Raw genomic sequence first — 18,549 nt, forward strand, 5'->3', positions numbered from 1 at the left:
CCTCCACTTATTTTAACAAAATCAAACCAATTATTGACCAGGAATGCTCTTCAGTTTCAGACAACCTTCCCTACCATAGCGACGACTGCGCCTTGGCAGTGATACTGATCATGTTTTAACCTTAAATTTCTGTAAGTAAAATACCCCCCTTTTTTCAATTTGAGTTTGACTATTAATACCCATAGAGCCTTAATAATCTCTATTTCTCCTTCTCTTATTTTATAAGCTCAAGTATTTTCCCCACTTTGAAGAAAACAGCCACTACCTGAATCCTCATTTAATGCCTGGATTCTAACCAATCTTGTGTGAGTCTCTGGTTAAGTAAGCAACTTATGGCTATTCCTTAGCCTTTCGCTAATATCTATTAAATGGTTACAGCTATTGAGTCAACTCATGCTTATTAAATTACCCACAGATTCTGTGAAAAGCTGCGACATCCGCCCTACAGTATTACGTGAATGACCATCCTTGCCCTTCCTACTGGCAAGGTATATAATGATTTTTAAAATTTAACAGTCAATCCTTCTAAATGCATGCGCGCATTACCTAAGCCTAAAAACGCGCAGCGCACCTGGGTGAGATTAGATCATCTGCCCCCTAACTATTACATCTCACCAAAAATGCATGCATAGTAATTTGAACATGTGCATGCTTTTTAAATTTTTATTTTTCTCCGGGAGCACCATAACAATGTCAGATCTAAACATGTAGGAACACTAGTTAAGTACATACAAGAAAGAGAGTATAATTGAATTTTCTGTAGTTTCAGGAGGCTCAACTGTCCTGATGAAGATCTAAAATAATATAGATCGAAACGCCGTCGACCTACCCAAGGAATTTCACTTGTACCATTGTATATAATTGTTGTGTGTATTTATCCTTGTTGTGTGTGACAGTTCGTTCACTTTGATCACCTATGCCACGTCCTGCACCGTACTATTCACCTGAGCACCTGAAATACTGTGTATATATATATATAATTTTGTGTCTTGCTATGAGAAAAGAATAAGAATAAAACATTCCAAATTTTTCCTACTACAAATGCTCCCTAGCGACTTATTAAATATTCGCTAATACCCTTTGTTTTCCTTTAAGGACCACATAAGGCCTACTCCGAACCATTGTTTTATAAAATTATCACTCTACCCCAGGTTCTACTGTATGGGGTCCCCTTGTATATAACAAACATAGGCACATTTCAACCTGGGTTTCTTCAGGAAGACAAAAGAACAATCTTTAAAATACAGGCTAGGAATGCTGCCAGCTACTCCACACCTTCCACCATGGCACAGGGGCATCTTGCCAGCACATGTTGACTAGGTGGTAACGGCATTGAGGACATGGCACATTTAATCTGCTCCTGCCCCAATTTACAGGAGGAAAGGGTATGTTTACTCAAACTGCATTTTAATGTACGAGGGATTCTTACCCGGAGACAGGCTGTGATCACTTACTTCAACTCCAAGGACTCGCAGCTAAACGGAAAACTATTGAAATTCCTGACACTAGTAGAAGTTAAGCAGGGAAGCTTTCAACTGCATAAATAGCATAAATGAGTTTTAACTCCCACAATCAAAGAACTTTAAGACCAGCCGCAAGAATGTCTTCAGGACATGCTTCAGCGCTGCCAACACTAAAAAAAAAGAAAAAGGAAACACGCCGAGCAAGTCGTCCCTAAACTTTGAAAGTTTTATGGCTTTTCGAAACCTACTAACATACCTCCTACTTTTCCTTCTCAATATCTTTCCTCTTATCTTCTTTTTCTTAAAAAGTATGAATTTTAAAGTGTATATTTTGCAACGGTTGTAGTAAATCAAATACAATAAATTACTTACTTACTCACTGCATGCACTCCATGATGGGGACTCTTCGAGGATATGATGCAATTGGTCTCAGTTAACCTGTAGCTTGCAGGGAGTCTACTCCTTAACCATCTTAAATAAACCCGGTATTTGTAAAGCGCGAACAAATCACCCGTAAGGGTCTCAAGGCGCTGGAGGCCGACAGGGAGATTAAGTGAGCTATTGCCCAGAGTCACATGATGCTTAGCTGATCTGCTCTGGTGCTGGGATTCGAACTGTGAGCCCCACCCTCTGGAGTCAGCCACCCTGGCCGCTGCGTCACACCTCTCCCTTCTTGAAGCAAGGCAAAGTCCTTACGGCTGTAGTACCAGATTGTGCAGCAGGTGCAGTCCATCAGAGTGCAGTCCTTTGAGTGCAGATCGAGATTCCAGAAGGGCTGTCCTTCTTCTCCTTGTAGTTTCAGGCAGCAGATCTGAGGAGCTTTGCAGCTCTTCCATATTTATTCACAATTTCTGGGCGTCAAGCATGGGGCACCCCTGACCAATGGATTGCAGGGTGCCATCCAGGTGTTTGACGACTTCCTCAAAAGTGTGGCATAATTTTGTCCCAGAAAGCACCATTCTCTCAAAATCCAACATGGAAAAAGGTTCTCCTTTGGGGTTAGATATTGCTCCGCCAACCCACTGGTGTGGCTAAATTTCACTAACACACCCCTTCCAAGCTCTTGACTAATCTAATTACCGAGGCTCCTGTGTGGCTAGGGTTACAGGAAGTGGGGGTTAGCTTGTGCTGGTTCCAAACTGTCATTCTCCCTTTAAAGACCAGTTTGGCTCCACCACCCGCTTCCTGTCTTTTGGCTTCTGCAGCTAAAGTTCTCCACCTACATTAAATCCATTGCCTACTCCGACAGGACACTTCACACCTCATCAAGCAGCTCTGGCTCAGCCTTGGAATGGCTGGCCAATTAAGCGAGTGCAGCTGGAAAGATGTATTTTTGCTCACAGATAATACAGTTTAATAACTTATTTTCTGTAATAGTCATTACAAATCTAACAGTGGCAAGTTTTTGGATTTATCTTAACTATTAATTAGATAGTTCAACCTTGTAGGGTGATGATCTACCGGATTATTCTGGCGTTCACCCAATTTTGTTTTTCACTATTGCAAGGCTACCTGTTCCCATAGGTAAGAATGGGGAATTTGTTCATAACATCTTATAAACCTAACTGGCCCTGGGAACAAGGTAAAAAAATAAAGTTTAGTATGCCTGAACTCAGAATGTTAAAATGCATCTTTTAATGAGGGTGATTTTTACATTCTGTGTTTGAAAATACCACTTTTAGAAAGTAGGTATTTTCTTGACTAACCATACAGTGGGCCTCTGCTAGGTTTGTGTGTTGCATGTCTGGCTTTTGGATGACAGGGGCTGGAGAGGGGCAGTGGCTCCAGAAGTCTGATGAGTCAGGGCTGGGCTGAATAGACCCAGGCTGCTTTTAGAGTAGGGGGAGATTTCCTTTCACATGAATGGGCCTGGGCTGCCTTCAACAATGCTGCCTCCACCTCCTGCCAGGAAGCTGCACCAGTGAAGACAGAACTTGTTTTGGCTGGGTACAGACACTCTCTGCCTACAGAGAACAAAGGATTTGTGTGTATAAAAAGAGGGGCCCAGACCCCAGACTTTTAGATCACTTCTGGGAATCAAGAGGAACCTTAACCAAGGAGAAGAGCCGGAGAAGCTGAGGAGGAATACTGCCCCTGTGCTGTTTGCTGTCTGGGGTTGGCCTGCAGTGGCTACTTGCTGCCAAGAAAAGGAAAAAAATGACCTTTGCTGTTTGCTTTGTCACCTGCTTGAGAAAAGATCTCCAATGGCTTGAAACTGAGCTTGCCTCCTGTTCTGACGTCTCAGGGACAAAAAGACTTCACCACCAGCTCCCTTTCCTTGCTGGGAATTCTAATCTGCAAAAAGGTGCCTGCTGCTGTTCTGGACATCTAGAGACTGTTTTCCGCTGGGAGCAGAAAAATTGACACAACTTCAAAGAAGCGAGACGCATCTGCACCTGTTTCCGATGCATTGCTGAAGGACCGTTGCAGCGGCTGCCACGGCTCGAGAAATCGCCACACGCCGCATTGAGTGCTCCGAAGTCCGAGATTATCGCACCGAGTTCAACACAAGGCCTGCTGTGCGGCTGCACGGGTTCACGCAACATCACCGGATGGTCAGATCGCATCGAGGCGCCAAGTCTGTTGCATCATTGGGTGAGGCAGTAAGAAACCGACGCATCACCTCCCCTTGCAGTAAGAAACCAACACATCACCTCCTCTCCGATAAGGATCCATTGCATCACCTCTCCTGCGCTGCAGTAAGGAACCGACGCCCCACCTCCCCCAAAGTAAGGAACCTACGCATCATCTTCCCTGCGGCCCGTTTTGTTTTGTTTGCAAGACGCATCCCAGGTACTTTGTAAGAAAAGTGTTGCATCTGCAATTTTGCTTGAACTGAACTATTTCTACCATCTGAAAGCCATATTTTTAATACTGTATTGTGGCTTTTTGTTGTTGGTCTTGTTTTGGTTTAGATAAAGATTACTTATTTTTCTAAACTGGTGTGGTGTCCATTTGTAGTGTTTTCCCTGTATTACTATATATGTTCAAAAATGCTTTACACACTGCCTCTGAGATAAGCCTGTCTGCTCATGCCAAGCTACCATGGAGGTGAGCAGGGGTTATTTTAGGAGTGCATCCCCCTTACCCTGACTAGAAGCAACGGTCCCTGTTTGGACAATCGTACCTACCTCTGCCATATAGAGACCTCCATTTCTAACAGTAACGCAGAGTGACCAAAATTCAGCCAACTCTGCAGGAACAAAGAAACATTTTGCTCACCCCTAGTTCTAGAATGCAATATGCTATAACCTAAAAACCTAGTACTGGCCGATATGCTTCACAAGACCATAAATTATTTGGCAGCTATTTACATTTAAATGGACCGTCATTCAGTGGTGCTGGAACAATTTTAAGAAGGGGGTGTTCTGCCATTAATGTTACATCACTGAATTCATATCAATTTAGAAAAATCCAACAAAGACCAAGTGTAGCAAATGAGCATCGCCAGTTCAGCAGGAGAGTGGCAAGAGTCTGGTAGGTATCCTGCAGTGCATTATGGAGCACACTTCGGCAAATATATCACTAAACCATGGAGTGGTAGTGCACTGTCATTTACAGACAACATATTTTGAATTGAAATGGTCATTAAACTTGGACCAACTGGAATGTCGTTCTGTGTTCAAGCAGAATCCCTAGTAGACAACCTAGATGGACACTGTCCGGAGGTGTGCAAAGTCCTGTTCATGATGCAGGCATCGGGGTTTTGACAAACCCACTCCTGGCCTCAGGTTAGATATAGGGATTGGACGTCAGGGTTTAGAGTTCATAGCTGCACGGCCCACCTCTTGTGCAGTTTTTGATATAGTCCTCTTTGATGCAGTGGCACAGTCTGCTCGAACTCAGTTCTTCGATGCTGGAGTCCTTTCCACTCAGGCACAGCTCTTTGATACAGCAGCACAGCTCCTCAAGCACAGTTATTTGATGTAGCCGCACAGTCCACATAGTCACACCTGAAGACTTGGCAGAATTCTTCACTCTCTCAGCAGACATGTTGGCTTATAGGTACTTCAGCTCAGAGGGACAGCTTCTTCCTTCTAGAGACTTCAAGTGCTGCTCTTTCACATCTGAGGAGATGGCTGTCAGGCAGTCACGGCTTTGGTTGCGCAGTAGTTATATGGATACTATGCATAGAACTTGGTTGCTTGGTCAATGAAAACTTAGTACTGCAACAGCAAGTGGATCAGCAGCTTATTTGAGGGTCCCTGCTGTGATTGAGATTAAACTAATGATCAAGAAGAGTTTGTTCGTGACAAGGGCAAGCTAATTTTGAAGGCGGGGTTTATCATAAACAAGAAAGTACCAGAAAGTCGGGAAGGAGAAAGATAAGGCAGAAGCTGTAGACTGGAACAGGTTGCAACTACATGTGATTATGGCAATGCAACTGAACTAGGTAATGTCTGCAAAGTAACAATAAACAGAAAAGGGATGTACTGAACAATAAGGCGGAAATCCAAAGTTACAAATGGAACAACAATAGATTAGCTATCATACATGAATAGATAAATAGATGATAGAAAGTGATCTCTCCACGAGGGGATAAGATCTTTCGAAAGGCAAAGAGCAGTTAATCCTACAGAGTCTGAGAAAACACCCAGTAGCTAGTATGAAGGATGAGCGCTTGGTGAGTCTTTTTGCCAGAGGCACCAAGCTTTAGAACTTCACTGGCATACTTGATAATAATGATAATCAATATGTCAATACAGCCACAGGAAAGGTCAAATGGTATTAGGGCAAGGAACACAGAAAACAGGAACTGTGCTTGGGGGAAAGCAGGACCAGATTCTAAGAATAGGGATAAGACTGAACTCAAGGTCTGCAAAAATGGGAATGCGGATTTCAAAGAAATGGGAGCAGGAAACAAACAGGGACAGGACTGAAACAATTAACACACGGTAAGGGACAAGAATTCAAGAATAAGAATCTGCCAAAAAGGGTAAGAGAGGAAATGCCCAGACAGAACTGGAATTATTGATTTTAGAAGAGAGATTCTGAGAACAGAGACAGAGAGGCAGCAATACCAACGAATAGAAGTAGGTAAGTCAAGGTAACAAAATGAGCAGTAGGTAGCAGGAAATAAAAGGAAAGCAACATACAAGGATTCAAGGACCAAGCCAGGAATCTGAGCAGAAAGACCAGGGGCAGCTGGTAACAGAACTAAATAGTGGGCCCCACGCACTACCAAAAGACTCACAGAGATACTGCTGGCTGTTGGCTCCGATCCTGGTCCTTTATAGACTTTAAACCTTGTACAAAGCACTTAAGTACTTTCTGTTTATTGAACACCTGTTTGAACCATGACGTCATTATGTTCGGTTCTAAACATGCTCGATTGCTCAGATAAACATGCTCTACAAACAGTGTACTCACATAAATATGTCTTCAGAAAATGGCGTCCGATAAATATTCCGTAAGGATATGGTGCCAAGATAATTACTGTCAGCTAAATGAGAACACGGTTTAATTGAAAGCCTCAATCTTTGAAAAATGTCCTTGTATTTTACTCACTTGAGTCTGTGCACAGGGAACGATGCAACACGCATGATTATATGACCCACCTGCAAGATTCAGAGAAGACTGCCATTCAAGACAACTTTTGATCATGAGGGTGGCGACAAGCCGGAAAGTGTAGTGTAGTTCCTATTTTCCCAATAGGCCCTGCGCATTGGAATAACATAAACAATAGTATGGACGTAGAAGTGCGGTCTTCCAGGTCTCTACTTACTATGCTAAACTTTTGTTACCAACTAGCTCAGATGTCACTGGAAACTTTCTTGACTGAATAGGAAGTGATCAGCTTCCCTGGTACAGACAAGAAGGGATTCAGTTTTCTAACAACCGCATAAACATGACAACTTTGCTCCTTAGAATAAGAGTCAATCTCTAGAGTCGTGTGAAACAATAGACAGTTATTTTACTCAGTCAGTTGTGCAGATTACTTTCACCAAGATGCAGAGAATAGAGAGACGGGCGTTTTCAATAAAAAGGTATTATTTATTGAACAGTCTTTCTTCTCGTGCAAGAGAAATGAATTTCCACAATTGCAAGACTAGTTATTATAAAAAGTGCGCACAGTAAAATGAGGATTGCGAAATAATACTGTAAAAGCATTGATATGGTTCCTTAGCCATACAATGGTTAAAATGAATAAAATATATACATTCATATATACATTTAGCTAACGTACTCAACTGGTGCTTCTAACTACGCCTACCCCAGTGTACCTGACCTAAGCCTAATACGTGGGAGGGAGTAAGTAAGTAGCAGTTTTAGTTAAGTTGGTTTTGCCAAGGTTTGCTTCAAGAATTCTCTCTGAGGTTTAGTCAACACCATACCTCTGGAATAGAATGTTGGAGGTCTTGTATCTCCTTCCAGGACTCGATATCCCAGTCACTTGCAAGAGTAGGCTGGATAAGCCGGAGCTGGATTTTCTCGGCAAGAGAAAAGACAGCGTCTCTCTCATCGCGTCGAGGAGGAGGAGGGGCAGCGTCCGTGGGCAGCTTGTATCTGCTGGGCTCTGCAGGGGACAGCTGTTCTGCTCCTATGTTCACCACACCATCGCTATCATCGATGTCGTTGAGGCAGCGTTTGCTTAAGGCAACGTTGGTAATATTTATACCTATGTCAATAAAGATGTCACTAGGAAGTGATTGTCTCTCAGTGCTCATTAGAGTTCTATTACTAATCAAAACACAGCAAGCGGGGCTTTCCCAGGTTGCTGAGTTTTATCTTGTTGAAGAACTCGGAGTGTAATCTAGGAATCTTAGATAGTGGCTTCTGCTGTGTCATTTGCTCTAATGAGCTGCAGAGGAAGAGATTCTGAAATGTGGCTCTGATCATGTTAGGCCAGAGACGAGTTTCTGAAATATCGCTCTTGATCGTTTATGCCATTATAGGGGTATGAATGGATTATAGCCGTATAGGGGCATAAGGTCACAGTATTGATCGGGGTCCTAGATTAGAACGCGAATTTATGTCCATCAAATTACTAAAAAGGATAGCAATAAGATGCATGTGTAACATTACCCACCCCAAAATACATATTCGCATTTGAAATGGCGTATATGAAATACATGGAATTATTTGTACTGTACATCTTTAAGCATAGAAATCATTCAAAATCATAGCATATGTAATCAGTGAATGATTTTGCGAAAAAAAATTACACGTGAAATATCTCTTAATACAGAAAAGAGGGCGAGATAATTTCATCACATAGAATGCATTTGCTGTAACATGTGCTAGAGGCTGATGTAAAGTTACTATGTCTCTAGAAGTACCTAAAAATAGAAGTTCTGTTCTTTATGAATAGGTCTACTTTAAGCAAAGAATTTTTGTGCCAGAAAAAGGTAAATATTTTGAAAAATGTTCAATTAAAAAAAAAAAATTCTTGGTGAACGGGGGAATAGAGTTCCAACGCTTTTCAGTAGTTTTTGTTGATCAAAACTGAAGGCCGAATTCAGAGTTCATGGGGACGCTGTGTGTCGGAATGCTTTTCAAAATTATTGTTTCTGTTCAGGGGAGAACATCATATCAGACAGGCTCTCAAAAAATTGGTCTACAAAATCAGGTGACAGTTCGACCAAGTTCGATAGTGCTGTAACTTGGCAGGTGTGAGAATGATTGTTATCATCAAAGTCTGGATCAGCAATGCTCACAGAAGGTCGTACCTGGGTGATGTTGCTTTTATTTCTTGCTCCACTGCTACCACCTAGTCGTAGCACAGGAGTCTCAACGAATGCCGTCATCAGGATTGGTAGCCGCTGGGGACAACACAATGCGTGAGCCGTTACCGGACTTAGCAAAGTATCGGTATCCATTGGTACTGCTGATGGAAGTGCAAGACAGGTGTCTAACACGCACTCATCTCCGCATAGCATACATCGAAGCACAGGTAAGATGCAGGTCTGCCATATAGGTCTGAATGAAAGAAACCAGGTCATGTTCAGATCTCTCAGCCTGGCCAATCCAAGGACTCTAGTTATTCGGTCCCGGTAGCGTATTGCTAGGATCGTTTCTTCCATTCCTGCCGGAGTCATGTCTGAGTATTGGCTTGCCATATCGGAGCAGGAGGGTCAAAAATAAAATGCCTGCTACAAGTCCCAAAAATAGGGGTATGCCGCCAAAGACTGAATGGACAAAATTAGGAATGATTCCTAGAATTGCTTTGAATGGTCTTAACAGTCCCGTAAAAATGGTCTTAAATACGCCTGGGATGCCTATGGCACTAGACATGTTAAGAATTTGGCTAAGCATTTCTGTGAAATGCACGGGGCAATTGTTGATAAAAGGTCATGAATCTCTGATGTTGTCCTTGCAACTAGGAGATCATACGTCTCTTTTGATGACGTGATGGGCACTGTTGTCTGCAAAAGCACAGACTTCATTCTGTTTAAAGTATCAATTCGTATAGAAGAGACATTCAAACGAGGCCATATGGGAGTCTCTGAGTCTCCAGGGCCGTTTGGAAACAATTCTTGCATACAGCATTTGACCATGGAAGTTACGCTTACGAGATATGCTTTCCCTGGCAAAAGGCCACAACAGCTGTGATCCGTTATTGGAATGTAACTCCCATTTGAGAGCTGCTTAAAGAAAGGCTCTATCTGCGTTGCAGGTGTGACATGTTGGTGGCATGAAAGGTTGTTTGAATTTCCTTCACAGGCTCCGTGTAAATTAATACCTTGGCACAAAAGTATACCGCTTGGTGAATGTTTGCATTTTTCACCACTAAGAAATGCATTTTTGTTGCTGTCACTATAGCATGTGTGTGTGTATGGTAATTTCCATGCTGACTTAATGTATCCTTTACCCAATCGTTCATACTGGCCAGTAGGTATGTATTCAAGGCAATTTTTAAATCGGAAAGTTGTTATCGGAATTGTGATAATCCCGTGTATTATCCATTCAATGACAGGACTTTCTGACATTGTCAAAGGTAATCTCTCAAGTTTTTCGATGCTCAGGATTGTATAGTCTGCTCCTTTCTGTGCCAAGCTGATTTGTTTATCAGTAAGGTTAAAGATGGAAAACAATGACGTTCTGTTGATTAAACGCCAAGGCACATAGCCTGAACGAAGATTTTGCAGCGTCCAGCCTAACTGTACAATAGAACGCAATTGCGACTGGCCATGCTGTAACATTAGCAAGTCTTTGTCTATTATATCTATGGCAGATGATACAATACTGTCCAGTGAATATATTCTGGAGGACAGAGTCATTAACCCATTGTCCACAACAGAAAGTGATTTTTCCAAATTAAGACAATCAATTTCTCGTATTTTTTCAGCTGTTTCAATTTGTGTGACTTTCCAAGCCTCGTTGTAAGCCGCATATATACTGGTCGCTATGAAACGCTTTTGACGCTGTTTGCGAGGTCCCAGAATGAAATCGCACAAATCAGCACCATCTTTAAGTAAAGATAAGTGTTGCTTAATTTCTGCCAGTGTGGATGATTCTAGCCATTCAAGGCACATTTTCCCTACACTGTATGTTGTTACTATCCCTGGATGTTGTCTTTGGGAGTTTCTAGGGTCTGGTCTGGTCATTGTTAACCCCTGTGTTTTGTTCAGGAATCTATCTTGACAGTTGTTTGTGTCAGTAGTCCAGATTAACCACTTTTTCCAATCAGGATGTGTTCTGTTTAGATGTAAAATTTTGAATACGTCTATTTCAATATCAGTAGTTGCATTATCAGGTATTGGCTTTGGAATAGACGGTTTGTTAAGGTCTTTAATCTTAGCTAGGCCAAGACAGGTTGTTTGTTGAATTGTGTCATTTAAGAACAGTATGTGTTCTGGGATCATGCAGGCTCGAAATAATGCTTCTAGGCCTTGTACCTGCCAATCTTTTGTATCACAGATTGTTTTTGTTTCAATGTTATTTCTCCAATAATCAAAACCAAATGTCATAATTTTTTCATAAAATGCTTCTGAATATATCAATTTAGTATTTGTCAGCATAGTTTTCAACCCTGTTTTATCTAACAGTTTGTAATAAAACGTTTCTGCATCACTGGTGTTAAACCCTGAGAAGTACTGGAATTTCTCATAGAATGTTTTAGAACTGCTTTTAGGTGGAGTAGCACAATGTTCCCATTGGTTATATTTAAAAACATTTCTAGGTTGTGCAGATTTATGCAAGTAATGATCTCCATAATGTGAGAAACAATACATCTGTTCATAACTAGACGAACCTTGTAAATAATCATGATCTGTAAATCTTGTTGACAACACTAAATCAGACATCATATTATTAATTCTTTCAAAATCACAATCATCAGAAAATGTACTTGGTTTTACAAAGTCACTTAAGGAAACCTTGAACTGATGAGGATATTTCAGGATTTCGACCGGACCATATATTTCATAGTCAGTTTTGTCCCATACTACCCCCCGGGTATTGGAATGGCTGTGACATTTACTATTGACAGTTCTCTTTTCTTCACGTGGGATGATCTGTGTGGTTTTAGGAATAAGTTGATGTTCTGACTTGCTGTGTCCATTGAATTGTATTTTCCCTCAATGAATTTTCCCAAACAGAGTACCATGATGAGCCAAAGCAGGAGGAAAAATACGCCTAGTCCAAACCAGAACTCTAACCATGGAGAAATAAGGTAAATTTCCTTGAGTTGATGAAAGAGTTCTGTTGCTTTTTCTTTAAAAGTCTTTGTTTCTGGCATCACTTCGGGGTCGGTTTGATCCTCAGAAAAGTTGTCGAAATTGATGAAGTAGCCAGAGGCACTTCTGTCAATTGTTGGGATTGTTCTTTCCATTTGTCTTTCGGTAGCACATTCTGATGCCACGTCATTGTAGACTGGTGTTTCTTGACGAACTGTTTCAATCTGTGTTTCAAGTGGCACGAGTTCCATGGCATTATTGCATAGTCCCTCTCTGTGCACTGCAGGCTTATCGAAAGTGATTAGTCTTTCAGTTTGAACCTCTTGGATTGATGCAAGTTTGGGTATTCTGTTGTTTCTCGGGAGTCCACTGGGTCTACTATTGATTATAGGCCACATGATAGTGGTTTTACCAGGTCGATTGATACAACTCTGTTCTCCTTTTTTTTCTACTGCTTTTCTGTAAGAAGGCCCAAATTTCTTCTTCACCGCTATTTTCTCTCTGACTAGATCCCCAATCTTTGGAATCCAGACAGGCCTTGCTGGGGCTGGTGGTGCCTCGTCAGTGGTAGTTGGCTGTTGCTTTAACTTTATGTTGCTGAAGGATTTTCTTGTTTCATTCAAGTCCTGTAAAACAGCCAAATGATCTTTGATGTCAAAGTCTTTATTCTTATCTTTTACCACTGATACCTGACTATCTAAGTCCTGAATGTACATTCTAGTTCCGAACAATAGTTCGTATGGGCTGAAACCTTTTAGAGAATTTCTTGGCAAATTGTTAAGGCTTAACTGGACACTTATTAAATGTTTGACCCACCCATCACCCGAACCTAATACCTTCGCTGTTATAGATTGCTTTATGTCCCGGTTTTTTCTTTCTACCACACTGTTCCCTTCGGGGTGTGACGGACAAGAATATCGCAAGCCAAAGCCCATGCTGGCCATGGCCTCCTTATAAGCTCTAGAGCTGAAAGCAGGACCCTGGTCAGAATGGAACATGGCAATTGCGTATGTGCCGATAAAGACTCGCAGATCTTTTATAACCGTTCTGGCGTCAGCCAAGCGCTGGGGCCACATTTTTTAAGTGAGTTTTGTCTTAATGATGTACAATGGGACGCGTTTCTCTTCTTTGATTGCGCAGATAGATCGCCTTATGCTTTCTATTAGGGTTCCTGACACTACACTGGCCGGTTCTCCACTGCGATCACTGTTGCAGTCTACACAATTTTTTGCAAAATCATGAATATCTACGCTCATTCCCGGCCACCAGTACTCTGATTGTAATTCTTTCAGAGAGTCCCTGATTGTTTGGTGTCTCAGACCCTCCCCCATATGAGCTTCCTGTGTGAGGAAACCTCTCCGTTTCGTGTTTGGAATTACCCTATTCCCCACCATAGGAATTCGAGCAAAAGGAACGGAGTTTGTATCAATTACGTATGCATAATTGAGTGGATAGTTCACGGGTAGTGCTGCACAGTCGCCTATTACGGACGTTTTCACTGCCAGCATGGTTTCCCCGTCTATGTATTTGTCTGAACGCTTTTTTGAGGCTACGGAAGCCGGTTTAGTTGCTTCCGCTGTGGTTGTATTAGCCAATGAATTCCCTGCAACGTGAACGCCATCACGTTGATGACTCAGAGTGTGTATCACGTGAGTCTTTTGTAGTTCCTTCTGTAAAAGAACTACCTGTTTCCAAAGCATTTTATGCTTGATTGTGGCACCTGTGTCATCTTTGTAATCATTTTTAACCCAGCTCTGTAACTTGTTGTTGTAAGAGTTGACGCAAAAATGCGAATCGCACACGATTAGTGTCGGGAATTTACGTTCTGCATTTTCAAGCGCCATCTTTAAACATCTGATTTCAGCTCTTTGAGCCGAACAGTTTCTAACTGATTCAGTTTTTGTTATTTTCGGTCTGAATTTACCGCACAGCCAGCGACCTTTAACAATCGCGCAGGCTGCATCGTAGGATTTGTTCTCTACGTTAAAATGCTGTACAAATCTATCTGTATAGATTATACAGGCGTACTGTGGGAGAGGCAGAGGTTCGATTGGCAGAGGATATGCTTCTTCATAAGTCAAATCATTCAGTTTTTCGAATTGCGGGGCAAAATAGTATTTCACATCTTCCGCTCCAAGAGAATTTACACACTGTATCCATTTCGGATCCAGTGACACTGTAGGCAGGTTTACTGGGCTGAATAGCGCCTCGAAGGCGGATTCCGCTGTGAGGATATTAATCCTTTTGCCATGTGCTAGTTCTCGTTCATTTGCTAATGCAGTTTCTACTGCTTTCACAGTATTTTCTGTTGGACTGAATGTTTTTTCTGCTTGTGTGTACAAGTGTGATTTGTAAGCTATTGGTACCTTTTCTCCCTCATTAGAGGTCAGGTACGTGAATCCGCATCTTCCTGGGATGACTCGGATTACAAGATTGCGTGTATTGTCACGTGTATCTAATTTCGTTTTTGCTAACATGTCTATTTGCAGTGATCTCAAAATTTCTGTGTGTTTTTGAGTCCAAGTTTAAAAGTTTAAAATCAGGTTTAATTAGTTCATAGAGAGGTTTAACCCTCTCTGCGTAGTTTAGAATGTAAGTTCTTCCGAAATTCAGAAAACCTCGAATCGATTGTAAGTTCTTCAGCGTTTTTGGTGCTTGGAGTACAGCGCACTTCTCTAAGAAGTTGTCCGCTAGGCTTTTTCCTTCACTTGATAATTCGTATCCTAAAAAAAATACTGTCAGATGGGCAATTCGGGACTTTTTAAAGCTGAATTTGTAACCCTCTTCTGCGAACCCAAGTATTATGGTGTTCACTCTTTTCAAGTGAGTCTCCAAATCGTCGTCTGTGAGATAGATATCATCTACGTAAGATAACGCCTCATCATCATACATTTGTAGTAACTCTGTTACTCTGGCTGAAAATAGTCCTGGGCTGTTCTTGAATCCCTGTGGGAGCCTACAGAAATTTTTCTGCGACCCCATTACTGAGAAAGCGGTCAAGTATCTGCTTTCTAGTGCAATGTTTTGACAAAAGAAACCATTTGATATGTCTAATTTCGTTTTATATTTTTTCCTAACTATGTTATTCATTAGTGCAGCACTATGCGAATTCTGTACTGTAAATGTTTTGCAACATGTGTTAAGGTGTCTGTAGTCCAAACTAGACGATATGAATTGTCTGGTTTGGAGACAGGAAACAAAGGATTGTTCATTTGAGGGGTGCATGTTTCAATCACCCCCTGGTATTCAAGTTGATCTAAAATCTCCCTAACTTGTTTTTTAGCTTCTTGCTTAATGGGATACTGCCTTTGTGCAGTCGGTTGACTTTTTAACTGGATTTTGTGAGGAGGAGAGTCCTCATCCTATCCTACATGATTTTTATATAATGCTGGTGCCTGGGCCACTGCCCATTTCCTTGCACATGTATATTTAGTGTGAATCAGAATGCGATTCGAGAAGGCAGGCATAATCATTTCTTTGCCACGAGGGCACTCCCTGACAAACTCTGGGGGCCAATCTTTTTCAGCTAACAGAATATCATAGCCTTTTGAGAGTTTATCCCAAAATAGACCCCTTATTTTCCTAGTCTTATCACCGTCTATACGCAGTGTTATTTCAAATATCTTATGGGGCTCGCTAACTCTGGTGTCGGCAGTTTCTTCTTGAATGTATTCATTCGTGTCCACTGTCTCCAGATGACTCATCAGGATCTTGCGAGCTATGCTGATTTCTGCTGCACTGTCTAGCATTGTCTGTGCCCACTCCCCGTTTTTCAACTGTGTCCTCAGTATTCCCGGCATGTTCGATTACTCTAATACTGGCTACCTTCTTTCTTGGAAATTGAGATTTTTTACTTTGAGCAGGTTCCTTGTCTTTGGACTTGGTGTGCTCTCCTGGGTCTGACCGTCCTCTTCTTTCCGATTTCTGCGAAAAAGATCGAGAGGGACGTGTATCAATACTTTGATATCTATTAGGCTTCTTCAAATTATCCCTATTTCTAAGGTTATATCTTTTCTCAGAGGGCTCCCTCTGGGGAGACTGGTGTTCTCGAGTTGGAGTTCTTTCCCTCCATCGAGGAGACCTTCCTCTGGACTGGAAAACTTTTTCCTTGGGAGTGGATTGTTTATTTCCATCCCAGCTCTTTTTAGGAGTGTTTGAATTATTTTTAATAAATAATTTTTCAGGATTTTCGAGCAGTTGGGGCTTTACTGGTTTTCCACCCAAGCTGTCTCTACCTAGTTCTTCATAACATTTTTCTATAATTCTGGCAAGCTCAATTGGTTGATCTGTTATATCTGTTTCGTTCAATTTCTGGCGGATCGCCACAGATGCTGCTTCTCCTTTTATATTGGCTAGTAAGATAGCCGAGACCTGCTTGAAGTCTTTCAGTAATTTCATACCAAGAGTTAAAGCAGGTTCTGGACCGTATTCATTCGGAATCTGTTTTAGCACTTCTGGTATTACCGCCATTGACGGAACACCATGTGTTTTTGTGTAAATGGAAGCAAAGACTGTACCCCAAGTGTCACAGTCCTCCACGTGCTTGAGTAATTTTCTGCGCTAACCAGAAAGGAATTTGTTCCCGTTTTATGGGCGTTTTACCAAGACATGACTGTATGTTCTGTGGTGTAATTTTATTTGTGTTCCCCTGATGAGGGGTCAGCTGTGGAACATTAACAGCTGTTTGGACTGTTGCAGTCCGCATTACATATTGGACAAATTGTCTATGTATTTTAATAAATGTTTTTAGCTGTACTAACAGCTCTTCTTTTGACATTTTTGCAATGTCCGGATGTGGTGTGTAGCTGGCTAGAACCGGCCACGTTGCTCCTGGTCTACCTAGTGGACCGAGCCTGGTAATATGATCATTGTGTTTTAGGGCGCCTTTAAACCAGAGCAGGTGCTCTTGGAATTTTAATGGGATTTCAATCTCCCCGAAAGGAGCGTACTCTTCCGGTGGATCCCCTATTTTGTAATAGTGGAACTCGTGTGTTGCGGTGTTTGCCGCTGGAAAACTTTATCCATGAATAGAATACCTCTGTCTGCCGATATTCGTGTGCCTCTATCACGAAGACGACTGTGCCACCTTGTGTGGTCAGTCCATTTTCTATAAGTTTTGACGTTATAGATTTTCTTATGTTGACCGGGATGATTATCGCACCCGGTTAATTAGTACCATCGGGACCCTGCTCAGTCGCATTTACTGCGGGTACAGCGGTTCCGTTGTCTCCTGGCATTGTATAAATGCAAGGTTTGCAGAGCAGGTCTCCAAGGAGACAAAGATTAGGTGCACAATATTTTGGAACACTGCATCCTTCAACGTTGAATAAACCAGAGCTTTACATAGGAATCTCTTCCTACTAAGTTCGGGCGGATTTTAACCTTTCACCCACTCCAGACGTCTATTGGAGTATTTACGGTAGAAAGGGGTCTGTGTGAAAAATGCACGACTGAGTTACTCTAACGCCTTGCGTTAGTTTTATCGCCTTACCAAACGTTGGGCGCCATGTAGTGTAGTTCCTATTTTCCCAATAGGCCCTGCGCATTGGAATAACATAAACAATAGTATGAACGTAGAAGTGCGGTCTTCCAGGTCTCTACTGACTATGCTAAACTTAATTGGGTTTGTTACCAACTAGCTCAGAGGTCACTGGAAACTTTCTTGACTGAATAGAAAGTGATCAGCTTCCCTGGTACAGACAAGAAGGGATTCAGTTTTCCAACAACTGCATAAACATGACAACTTTGCTTCTTAGAATAAGAGTTAATCTCTAGAGTCGTGTGAAACAATAGACAGTTATTTTACTCAGTCAGTTGTGCAGATTACTTTCACCAAGATGCAGAGAATAGAGAGACGGGCGTTTTCAATAAAAAGGTATTATTTATTGAACAGTCTTTCTTCTCGTGCAAGAGAAATGAATTGCCACAATTGCAAGACTAGTTATTATAAAAAGTGCGTACAGTAAAATGAGGATTGCGAAATAATACTGTAAAAGCATTGATATGGTTCCTTAGCCATACAATGGTTAAAATGAATAAAATGTATACATTCATATGTACATTTAGATAACGTACTCAACTGGTGCTTCTAACTACGCCTACCCCAGTGTACCTGACCTAAGCCTAATACGTGGGAGGGAGTAAGTAAGTAGCAGTTTTAGTTAAGTTAGTTTTGCCAAGGTTTGCTTCAAGAATTCTCTCTGAGAGTTTAGTCAACATCATACCTCTGGAATAGAATGTTGGAGGTCTTGTATCTCCTTCCAGGACTCGATATCCCAGTCACTGGCAAGATTAGGCTGGAAACGCCGGAGCTGGATTTTCTCGGCAGGAGAAAAGACAGCGTCTCTCTCAGCGCGTCGAGGAGGAGGGGCAGCGTCCGTGGGCAGCTTGTATCTGCTGGGCTCTGCAGGGGACAGCTGTTCTGCTCCTATGTTCACCACACCATCGCTATCATCGATGTCGTTGAG

Source organism: Lissotriton vulgaris, chromosome 9 (assembly GCF_964263255.1).
Source record: "Lissotriton vulgaris chromosome 9, aLisVul1.2, whole genome shotgun sequence".
Classification (NCBI taxonomy): Eukaryota; Metazoa; Chordata; class Amphibia; order Caudata; family Salamandridae; genus Lissotriton; species Lissotriton vulgaris.